Genomic DNA, 11239 nt, shown 5'->3' with positions numbered 1-11239 from the left:
GATGTGATTCTGCAATCTGTATACGGGGTAAAAATGGGAGTTCATAACCCACTTGAATCAAATGTATGAAATATGATATGTCAAGAGCTTTGTAATGTTTTGAACAACCAATTAAAATAAATAAATAAATAAATAAAATGCAAAATAAGCAAAACCATCTTGTTCTTTTTCAAACTTCCACCCACTTAGTTTATCGAGATCAAAGAACAACCCAAAGAAGGATAAACAGCCCAGTCCCAGAAGCCAGTTCCATTTTTACTGGCCTTGTTAGAAGCTGAATCCTTCTAGCTGGGGGGGGGGGGAATTAAGCAGCTCCACACTCTGATCTTAAACTTCTATGGGAGAAGACAAGTCACTGCTGGCAACTAAGTTATATTCGGAAAGATTAGATAGATGTTTCTCCTCCTTAAGAAAGAGTACTTAAGATGAGGCCGGGAAAGAGTCCCTATTCATGTCTCTTCTCTGAGATTTTGTTTCCAATCTCCAATTGCAAGAGAAAAGAATCCTAAATCATTTAATTTTTCACTGTACAAGATTCTCTTTTGAGTAATAAAGAATTGTCAGTCACCACCTATGCAGTCTGCAAACCTACTGACAATCTACTACTGTCATCAGGAATCCCAGGCTAACTTACCCAAATCAAGAAATGGGGCTCTATTAAAAAAAAGAAAAATTTAAATGAAATACTGCCATGCATGGGAGCGTACACATTAGGGGACACACTCTCAAGTAATTTTAAGGATCTACTAACAACGGCCACAGTAACAGGGAACTACATCTGTTTCTGCTTGAGAAAATGCTTCAGTAATATCCTGTTTCGGGAGTATTGCATGAATTCTTGGCATGCAGCCTTCAGATATTAATGGTGGCTGTTTTCCTTTTTTAAGATGTAAGATTCAGGGAGGGAGAATACATCACAAGAACACCAGACTCTAGTTCTCAGTTCAGATCTCGCTGCAGTTGCACTTCCTGCTTACTATACCCAGTATCTTCAGAGATACTGCTCACCCCAACCTTGACAGTAGCACAGCTGGCCTTTCACAGATGCAGTGACCTAGCCCAGTGCTGCTGCTGAGGTCTACAGCACAGAGACTTCCACACCCAAGTGAGAACCAGGATGAGAGCGCTGCTGGTTTCTAGGCCAAAAAAATTAATAAATAAAATGAAAGGGAAAGAAAAAGGGAACCTTACACACAATCATGAGCACAAGAAGGAAGAATATATAGGGCCTACCAGAACCTCTACCTTCTCACATAAAAGGTTTATACACAACAATACTCCTGAATTTACAATCATCCAAGGGAACAATGATTACACTGAATTTGAGCCAGGGTCCAGTGAGCAGACCTTGATGCTTGAAGGAGGCTTGCCTGATTGCTTCCTGGATCTCAGATCCAAAGCTATTAACAGCCTCAAATACCCATCACAAAGTCCCCAACCCCAACCTCAACCTCAAGCTACAGCGTTTGCTCCCATCAACAGAGAAACGGCCCTCCCACATTACAGGCAATATTTCTCACTGCTCTAGTTTCTAAGTATCCCATGATGTGGTAACATAATTTAAGAACATGAATTTTTAAAAGATTAGTCCACTAAATGAAACTTCACTACAGTGAGGTGTATAGGTATTCTAGTTTAAATGTGTCTTCTAAAAATTCAAGTGTTGGAATCTTAAACCTCAAATTTATATGTTAATGCTATTTGAAGGTGGGACAGGAAGGTGTAGGTAGCTGAAGGTAATTAAGTGCCGATGAGGTCATGAGGGTGGGGCTTCCATGATGGCATTAGTGGCTTAAGAAAAGGAAGAGACCCAAGCTATCAAGATTGCTGTTTCACTATGTGATAACCTAGGATGCTGCAGAATGCCAGCATCAAGCTCTTGAACTTCCCAGTCTCCAAAACTATGAGTCAAATAAACTTGTATTCTTAATAAATTACCTGATTCTCCAGGTATTTTGTTACAGCAACCAACATAAAAGGGACTATAGAATTTGAAGAGAAACTGGGGGGAGGGGTGTTCTTCTCATCACACATGCATTTATCTAAGTGCTTCCCTTAACCCAAATTTCCTAATCCTCAATACTCATGTCTGCAAGAGAGCAATGTTTGCTTTAACAGTTAAAAAAAAAAAAAAAGCCACAGAATTCGTTTCTCTATTTGTTCCTTCTCATCATTCTCCTACTGCTTGAGAGAATGCTCCCCAAACAAGAATTCCCTAGAGTCTAAGCAGACAGAGAAGGGAAAATGAATCCTGTTTGTCAGCTTCAGCCTGGAGATTGCATGTCAGCTCAGGAGTTCAGTAAAATGCTCTATGTATGGCAGTTATGCAACCTGGCCCAGTGGATCTGCAAATGGCCCAGCCACTGTCTCTCATGAATTGTCCCTTGGTAAATGGGAAACTAGAAGGGAAAGACAAGAGCCTGTGCTCTCTGGCTTTTCCTCTCTACCAGCAAGTGTTTTATTCTCCCAGTTCCCCTGTTGCTGCAATGAGGAATATTATGTTCCTCCTTTTTGTTTGTTTTGTAAAGCTGCTGTATTTCTCTGAGTCCACAGAAGATACCAGCAGTAACCTGGTTGTCAGGAGAGCTAAGAACATGGATCAAGAACACAAGGAAAGTTCTGAAACAAAAGGCAAGTTTTTATCTGTGGGATGGACAAGCTTGCAGAAGTGAAACAATGCTTAGTAACAATAAACTTGAAAGAAGTCTTACTTTTAGAAGCCAGGTGAATTATTACCTTAGGAGAATAAATGTATGTGTATATGCAGAGGAGGAGGGGAGCAGCAGGAACTGCTGCCCCAGCAACAGCCAAGGAGGAAATCCCCTGCCAGGAGATGCACCATTACATAAGAGCACAAGTTCAATCACAGCACCATGGACACCTGCCAGGAAACCAAGCAAAGTGCTGAGGTCTCCTCACCTGCTAGCCTGCATGTAGCACCTTATTCTACCTATCTTCCTCTTCTTTCAGTGGGATAAATTCTGGGTTTTGAGAAGGCTGGCCTCTGCAATTAAGTAAAACTCTGCCATTGGATAGTGGCTTTGTTCTCAGGTTTAAACACTGATCCCCTGGAGACCTGAGACTTTTTAGTAGCAGGTGAGGATATGTTTCATATACCATTTTTTTTTTTTTTACAGTATCCAAGAACTCACTCTATAGACCAGAATCCCATCTACATGCTTCATATTGATACTGTCTTCTATTTAACTTATTGGGCAAATGTTTCTTAAGCAGCAAAGGGCCATTAGGAAAGCAAACAACATAAACCAAAATAAGTTGACTTAGTGAGCTCCATGAGGACATGACTGGGTTCTGTCTTATTCACTGCAGTATCCCAACACCTAGTATAGAATGTGTCTGGCAAACATTCTGTATCACATAAATACTTGTGAAAATGAATAAGTGTTGTGCAAATATACCATATGTGTATCTTGGAGTGTTAAGGATATACATAATCTCAGAAACGGGTTGAAGTAATTGTGCAAGAAAGTTCTAGAAAGACTCCAAAATCTCTTAGTGACCTTGGGCAAGTTATTTAACTTGTCTAGCTTTGGTCTCAATCGAAAAAAATGGGGAGACAATAGTCACCTCGAAAATTTGTTATTAAATGAGAATGAAAAGTGAAACTCTCAGCAAAAAACTTGGCACACAGTAAGTCAAAAAATTTTCCACATTATTGCTATTATTGTTGCTTTATTAAAATACTCCTTAACTGAGGGGGAGAAATATCCAACTATAAGAAAAATCTTCATTTCTTGTTGAATATGCATCTAACAAAAAAATGCAAAGCTCAGAACACTCAGAACTCAGTGCCAAGGGCATGTCTCTACTAGCCTCCACTAGATGGTGACAATTTGGGTGTGGAATTCCCAAGACAGAAAAAGTTCATACATATTTTTTAACCCAAAGGGATTCAAACAGTAAAGAAGTGCACTAATCACTGAAAAGGATGGAAAGACAAACTCCCCACTCTGTAGATCTAAAAAGGAAGTAAATACCTTCAATGTGGTTAAATTGAACTGGGTAATCTTCCCCACCTCTGTAGAGAGCACAAACAACCCGTTAGCAAGAGCAACAAAGCCCTGCACGCTGCCTGCCATCGAGAAAAAAATTCTGTGGCAACAGCAACATTAGGCCTCTTTGCTGAGAGATGAATTTCCCTTGAACCAGCCAAATACTTGTTTTTGATGCCTCTTTTCTCCTGAGTCTTACAGTTCCCATTACCATCTGCCCTCCCAATCGCGTTACAGGTAACTTTTTCCACTTTGGCAGCTGCACAGCCACCATCGTGCGGGAGAGTCAGACTCACACTAATATTTGAAGTCTCTAAAAACCAATCTCTAAAAAAGGAAGTCTATATGTATGTCCACAAAAAAAAAAAAAACAGACAGGAAGTGGCTTTGATGAGTTTCAGCCCAGATAATAAGAAAAGTTTTTTAGATTAAAGAGCGGATGAGAGGCACAGGGGCTCCAGAAGGCTCACGCATACGCACAGGCGACTCCACGATTTCCTCAGGAAATCCACCTCCGCTAAGTCTGCCCTGCCCAGCGCAGGACCTGCAGCTTTACTCGGAGGGAGGGAAAGAGTAACAGTAATAAAAAGAGGGCCTCCGCCTACCCCTCTGTACCGACCCGATAAAGAGCGCTGGCCCTCTTGGCTCTGCCCGGAGTGCGGGCACCAAGTGCCCGACCTCCAGTCAGCCGTCCGGTCCCCTCTCAGCCCGGTACACCTCACACCGCCACCCCGCAGTCCGGGCCGGGCCAAGCCGGCGCGGGGCTACCGCCGGTGCCGCTCACAACCGGGTGACAGCAGGCCGTCGCGGGGAGCAGACGGTCAGGGCTCCCACCAGCGTCCATCCGGGCGGTGCGCGCCCACCCGCGCCCCTGACAGCCGGCCAGGAGCGCCAGCGACACAATGCCGGCCCCGGCCCCGGTGACAACTCACCCGGGAGCGGCGCGGAGACCTCCGGGAGGGGGACACTCGCAGCTTCCGCGCCGCGGGATCCACTCCGTCGCTGCGCGAGCCTGCAACCCTTTCGGGTCTCGGCGAGGCCCCGCGTGCCCTTGTCTAGTTTGCGCTGGCCGGCGCTGCGGGAGGAGGAGGCAGGCGAGAGGGAGGGAGGCAACGAGGCGGTCGCCGGCTTCGGAGAATGGAACGCGGCGGCGGCGGCGGCGGCGGCGCCAGCGTCACTGACCCAGCTGTACCGCGCGGGCGGGGGAGGCCCCGCGGAGGGAGGAGGGAAAGGGGCGGGGAGGGGGCGGAGCCAGGCGCGCACGCGCAAGCGCCGGCGCGCGCCGCAGCGACTGACCCGCGAAGAGGCTTGGCACGCACGCGTCGCCAGCCGGGTCTGACGCCCCACGGGAGGCGAGACGGCGATGGGGGTGCCTTAAAGGGACAGCCCCTCTGAGTGAGCTGGTGTGGATCAGCTGTAGTAACTATTCGGACTGCACAGAGTTTGCAGTGCGCTCTCCAGTTGTTGTACTGTTATTATTATTTAGGTGTTATTTTAGATTATTGAATTACTATCGTTTGCAAAGAAGTGAGCTGCTCTCGGTTTACAAGACTTTTACGCACGTTGCCTTGTTAGCTCGCCTGACCAATCTCTGAAGCAGGTTATTATCCCCCTATTAAAGCAGTACTCCTTAAACTCTGGTGAGCAGCCTACTAACCTCAAAATTGCCTCGAGGGGTGGGTGGGTGTGGAAATACAGATGGGGCCCCACCTCCAGTTATTCTGATTCAATAAATCTGGGGTCAGCCTCAGGCTTCTCTTTTAATGAGCAAGTGATCTCTCAAGCATATTAAAAGCACAGGATGGATCTCAAGGTTAAGGAAACTGAAATTTAGAGCAAAGACTGGCAGAGCCACGGCTAGAACCCCACCACGCTCCTAGCTATTTTTCCCCTCCGGAGCCTTGCCTCCTAGGGCTACTCCATCAAATCCTAAGTGAGCAGTTGGTGCACTGTATGGCTACGTCATGTGGTGGCGACTTCTCACTACAGATGCTCCTTGGGCTTATGTGTTTACAAGGCTCCTGGCACCTTGAGGTCAGGGAGTATGACAAACTTATCTTTTGCCTGAGGCCCTTGAACCTTGCCTCTCAGAGGTGCTCCATAAATGTCGAAGTGGAGGCTGGGATTGTGGCTCAGTTGCAGAGCGCTTGCCTTGCATATATGAGGCACTGGGTTGGATCCTCCGCACCACATAAAAATAAATAAATAAATTAATTAAAAGTATTGTGTCCATCTACAACTAAAAAAAAATCTTTTTTTAAATGTTGAGGTGGCACTCCACCTTGAAAAGCAGTGGCAGAGGCCGCATTAAACTCCACACACTTATGCCTTTACAGCAGCTTGGATCAGGCAGGCCTATCCTCCCAGATGTGTTTGTTTTTTCCTCTTCCCCTTGTAGTGCTGAGGATGCAAACCAAAGTTCCACGCATGCTCTGAAAGTACTCTACCACTAAGCTACACCCCCAGGCCCGAAATTTTTATTTTTTTCTTTTGCCAGATGCCCTTTGGCAAGAATACAACACCTCAAGGCCTCTGGAGAAAGGCTTTCAGGCTGTGAATCAACAGGGCTGTGAATCTTTGAAGAAGCTCAAACAAAGCAAGCACGGTGCCCTCTCCCCAGCACACACACACACATTCCCAAGAGAGCCCTCACCTGGGCCCCACAGCAACCTGAAGCAAGTTGCTACCTTTCTCTTAGGACGGTCCTTGCTCTGCCTTCTTTCTTCCTCCTCTTCCTTGGGCAAGATGAACACCCTCCTTTCCTGCTCATTTCCTCCCTCTAGTGGAGCTACACTGCCCAGACCATCAGGGGGTTGAAAAGCAAATATCAGAATTAAGCTCAGCAAAACCTGTGCCCAGGCTTGGAACAGCTCAGGGCCAGGGCCCATGCAAGGTTCAGGAAAGGGATAAGGACAAAGGAAACAAGGGGAAAGGGTGGAAGAATAAGTGAAGAAGACAAATGGAGAGGAGAAAAAAAAAAAAAGGAAGAGAAAAAAGTAGGCATCAACATGCAGGTCAGATTATCTAGGAAAACAGCTAATTCCCTGACTCTGCACCACAGTCAGTTTGACCACTAACAGGTGACCTCATGCAAAACCTGCAAAATGGCTTCTGAGACCCTACACAGCTGTTAATCACTACTTAAAATACTCCCCTGAAACCCAGGCCCACAGGATGAAACCAAACTCCCCAGCAGGAGGAAGGAGGATCACAGGTTCAAGGCCAGCTTGAGCAACTTAGTGAGACCCTGTCTTAGGAAAAATAGAGGGAGGGCAGGGTGTCAGGGTGTAGCTCAATGGGAGAGTGCCCCCAGTACCACAAACTCCCCAGCTAGGACCAAGAGTCCAGTGCTACCCAAAATCTGGCCCAAATTCTCCCTTCTTTCCATATACCCAGACTCCAGCCTCCCCACACCACTTACTGGTCTCTAACAAGCCACTGTTGTCACATCTCAGAGCCTGTGCCCAGCTGTTCCCCTCTACTTGGAATGCCCTCCCCACTTACCAAAAGGAGTGGTACTTTGGTTGAGCCTCACACTTCAGTGTGCATTTCCTTCTGTTCTCCCTTGTCAGCAAAAGGGTGAGTTTCTACTCCCTCAGTATACACTGGCACACCAGCCTCTTCCCTGCCCTTTGCCCCTCCTGCCTGAGGTTCCACTTGCCCCCTTATAAACCAAAGCCAAAGTCCCTTCTGCTTATGGGGCCTTGCTCTTCTCATCTGCAAAATGGGGATGGTACTTCCTGAGCCAGAATAGATATAACTTTTATCCCATTGAAGAGATATCCCAAGGTGAATGTTAAGAATAATTTGATTTAGATATTCTGAAGTGAGAGGTAACTGTTGTTTTGCCTCTTTTTACAGTGCTAGGGATAGAACCCTGGCCTCACGCATGTTAGGCAAGTGCTCTACCACCTAGCTAAGAAGCACTCCACCACTGAGCTACATTTCCAGCCCTGATTTTTTTTTAATTAAAAAAAATGGTCTAAAATCTTTAAAACTATTTTTAAAGCACAACAATTTTACTGAAATATAACTAACATGCCACCAGACCACAGTTTAAATGTACAATTATTCATTTACAGTGTACAATTTGCCAGCACAATTTGGCACACAACTATAATCCCAGCAGTTCAGGAGACTGAGACATAAAGTTCACAAGTCCAAGGCCAGCCTTGTGAACTTAACAAGACCTATCTCCAAATAAAGATAGAAAGGGCTGGAGATGGAGCTCAGTGATATAAAGCACTTGCCTAGCATGTGTGAGGTCCTGGGTTCAATTACCCTTCCCCAAAGAAAAATGTACAATTCAATGGTTTATAGTATATTTTCAGTGTTGTACAACCATTGCAAAAAGAAACTGTAGGAGGTTCTTCCTTCTTCTTCTCTACCTTCCACTTCCTACCATTCCAATCAATAATCTACTTTCTATCTCTATAGATTTACCTATTCTGAGACTTTGTATAAACTGAACCATACAATATGTATCTACATAATTTATTTTTGGCAGGGGGTACTAGGGATTGAACCCAGGGGGGTTTAAACACCAAGCCACATCCCCAGCCCATTTATTTATTTATTTATTTATTTAGAGACAGGGTAATGCCTGATTATTTAGGATCTCAATAAATTGCTGAGGCTGACTTTTAACTTGTGATCCTCCTGCCTCAACCTCCCCATCACTGGGATTCCAGGCATGCACCACCAAACCCTGCTTGAGTTTTTGTTTGTTTTGTTTTGTTTTCTGTTACTTATACCTAGTAATGAATTTTAAGACCAGAGCTAATATTTTTAAGAATTTTTTTAGTTGTCATTGCATATAATACCTTTATTTTATTTATTCATTTTTAATGTGGTGCTAAGGAACAAACCCAGTGCCTCACACATGCTAGGCGATCACTCTACCACTGAGCCACAACCCCATCCCCAAAACTAATTTTTTTATTTTTACTTATTTGTTAGGGTCTGTAAACAAGTCAGGATGGCGCCTGACTTGGCCCCGGGGCCATCTGGGGCTCCCTGAAGTTTGATCATTTCCAATGTCAATAACTACAATGGTTCTCCCACACCTGGAGGCTGATGAGTAATGAGCACTATTAAGGCTTATTTCAAATGTAAAAAAACCTTGAAATAATGTACTAAATTGTTCAGAAGGTTGTTTTCTTAGTGGAATGCTACAGGATTTTCTTTAGCCAGCATTGCCGGAGTTCCTACCTTCGTCCCAGTGCTGATAAAGACGAGGGTGGAAGAATTTCTGATGTTGCTGAGAACCAGACGAGACTTCAGATCAAGCTAGCTGCTAACTTACCTGGACTGTGATTTACCTGGACTGTGAGTTAATCTATTGAGACACTGCTTTACCTGAACTGAGACAACAAACTGTAATCTACAACAAATTGTAACTTGGTATCTTTGCTAACGGTGTCATTGCTGGTATAATTTTTCCAAAGTCTTCTTACTTGGAGCCATCAATTGGCTTGGTATTGTGGCATTTTGTATCCTCCCCTTCTGCTTGTAGCAGATTATTTATGGTGTTTGTGTAAAAACCATTATGGTCGTTATTTAAATTAAACAAAAGGGGGAAATGTTAGGGTCTGTAAACAAGTCAGGATGGCGCCTGGCATTTTGCCAGAGGGAGTGGTTTGTGAAGTAACGCCATCGAGTCATTAAGTGTGGAGATTCCTTATTGGTTGACTGCTGTATCTAGTTTATGTTAATTAAGATAAGCTGTGTGAAATGTATATATACCCCTCCTGTCCTACAATAAACGGCTCCCACTCCTGCTGTATCAATGTACACAAGTTGTTCGTCACCCCCCCGAGTTAGTTTGCTGCAGCCGGACTGCAGCACTTATTTATTTAGACTTTGCTTTACTGTGAAAGGATTTAAGATGCCTGAACTTTGATACATTTTTTTTTCTTTGACAGTACTGGGGATTACCCTGGGCCTATGAGGTGTGGACAGGAGTGCTAGGTAAGCCCTCTACCACTGAGCTACACCCACAGCCCCCAATACAAATCTGAAGGCTCACAATCTAAGCACAGGAGAACACCAGAGGAGTTAGCCTAGCCCTGGCTGGGAGCAAGTAGAGGAATCAACCATCCCAGTTTGACTGGGATGAGAGGGTCCTAGGGATGTGGGACTTCTAGTGGCAAAACTAAAAGAGTCTCAGCAAACTAGGATGAGTTGGTCCCTCCTGTAGGAAGCCAGGAGGCAGGGTGTGCTTCTTCATCCCCTGAGAATCTAATAAGGATCATGCGTGCTTTACCACCTACAAGCAGGACGGAGGAGTTTGATTCCTTGAGAAATGAGGGAGAGAAAAGAATAAATATGTGGTACCTCTGTTGCTATGCTTATTACATATAATAATCTATAGAGTACCTACTGTGTGCCAAGTACTTGGTAGGAACTTAATCTCTGTAACCTCTGTTTTGGCAAAAATCCTCCATGTTAAGTATCATCAACACCAATTTACATGGGAGGCTCAGAGAGATGTTTGTGCCTTATCAAAAACCACATAGCTGGTATGTTGCAAAACCAGAATTGATTCTTGTTTGTCTGTACCAAAGGTCACACTTACTCAAATAAACCACATAGCCCCTCCTATTTCCAACAAAAATCGCAAAAATAACCCAAATTTTCCTTATGTTTCTCTTGATCTCCCTGAAAGTGCTTTTTTCGCCTATCTGCTTGTTTTATCCCCAAAATGAGGAGACATTATGACCCCTCAATTTTACCTATAAGGAAGTCAAGGCACTGAGCAGGTAACTGGCTTGTGTGATCTCACCAGGAATTAGCATGAGTTTCTCTTTCAGTTCAAGATTTCTTGGGCAGCCCTCAAAGTAAACTCACTTGACCCCAGGGAGGTAGAAGTATTCAGTCCACCCTTACCATAGCAAGTCAGAGTCCAACATGGGTGGGCCGGGCGGGGCTTAGTCAGCCTGAGTTCAGGGGCAGCTCCCTCTCCAGAAGAGGAAGATCCTAAGCTCAGGCAGTTACCGGAATCTTCGAGCCAGCATCATCAACAAGGTACCAATCCTTAGAGCTGGTCAAGAACCTGTGAGACCCTGTGATTTGGGAGGCTGAGGCAGGAGGACTGCAAGTTCAAAGTCAGCCTCAGCAACATAGGTAGCAACTTAGGGAGACCCTATCTCCCCACCCCTGCAAAAAAAGTTGGGTGGGTTCAATCCCTAGTTTAAAAAAAAAAAAAAAAAAAAAAAAAATTTTTT

The 11239-nt window shown here is 44.8% G+C and overlaps 1 protein-coding gene and 1 pseudogene across 2 annotated transcripts in view; one reads left to right on the top strand and one right to left on the bottom strand.

Moving 5' to 3' along the window:
- The window catches only part of LOC107143482, a 48156-nt pseudogene extending 42804 nt beyond the window's left edge, over positions 1-5352 (top strand).
- The window catches only part of Susd6 (sushi domain containing 6), a 107314-nt gene extending 100631 nt beyond the window's left edge, over positions 1-6683 (bottom strand). The window contains exon 1 of one of the 2 annotated variants that reach the window (XM_048798577.1): positions 6667-6683. The gene's annotated coding sequence lies outside the window, so the exon portion shown is untranslated. Of the gene's footprint in view, positions 1-4945; positions 5191-6666 lie in introns of those variants that run through there. The other variant, XM_015490574.2, reaches the window with a different exon arrangement.
- Between the last annotated feature and the right edge of the window lie 4556 nt (positions 6684-11239).

This window comes from Marmota marmota, unplaced genomic scaffold (assembly GCF_001458135.2).
Source record: "Marmota marmota marmota unplaced genomic scaffold, marMar, whole genome shotgun sequence".
In the NCBI taxonomy this organism is placed as follows: Eukaryota; Metazoa; Chordata; class Mammalia; order Rodentia; family Sciuridae; genus Marmota; species Marmota marmota.
Note: the sequence above shows the minus strand (reverse complement) of the source record. Positions and strands in the feature narration are given on the sequence as shown.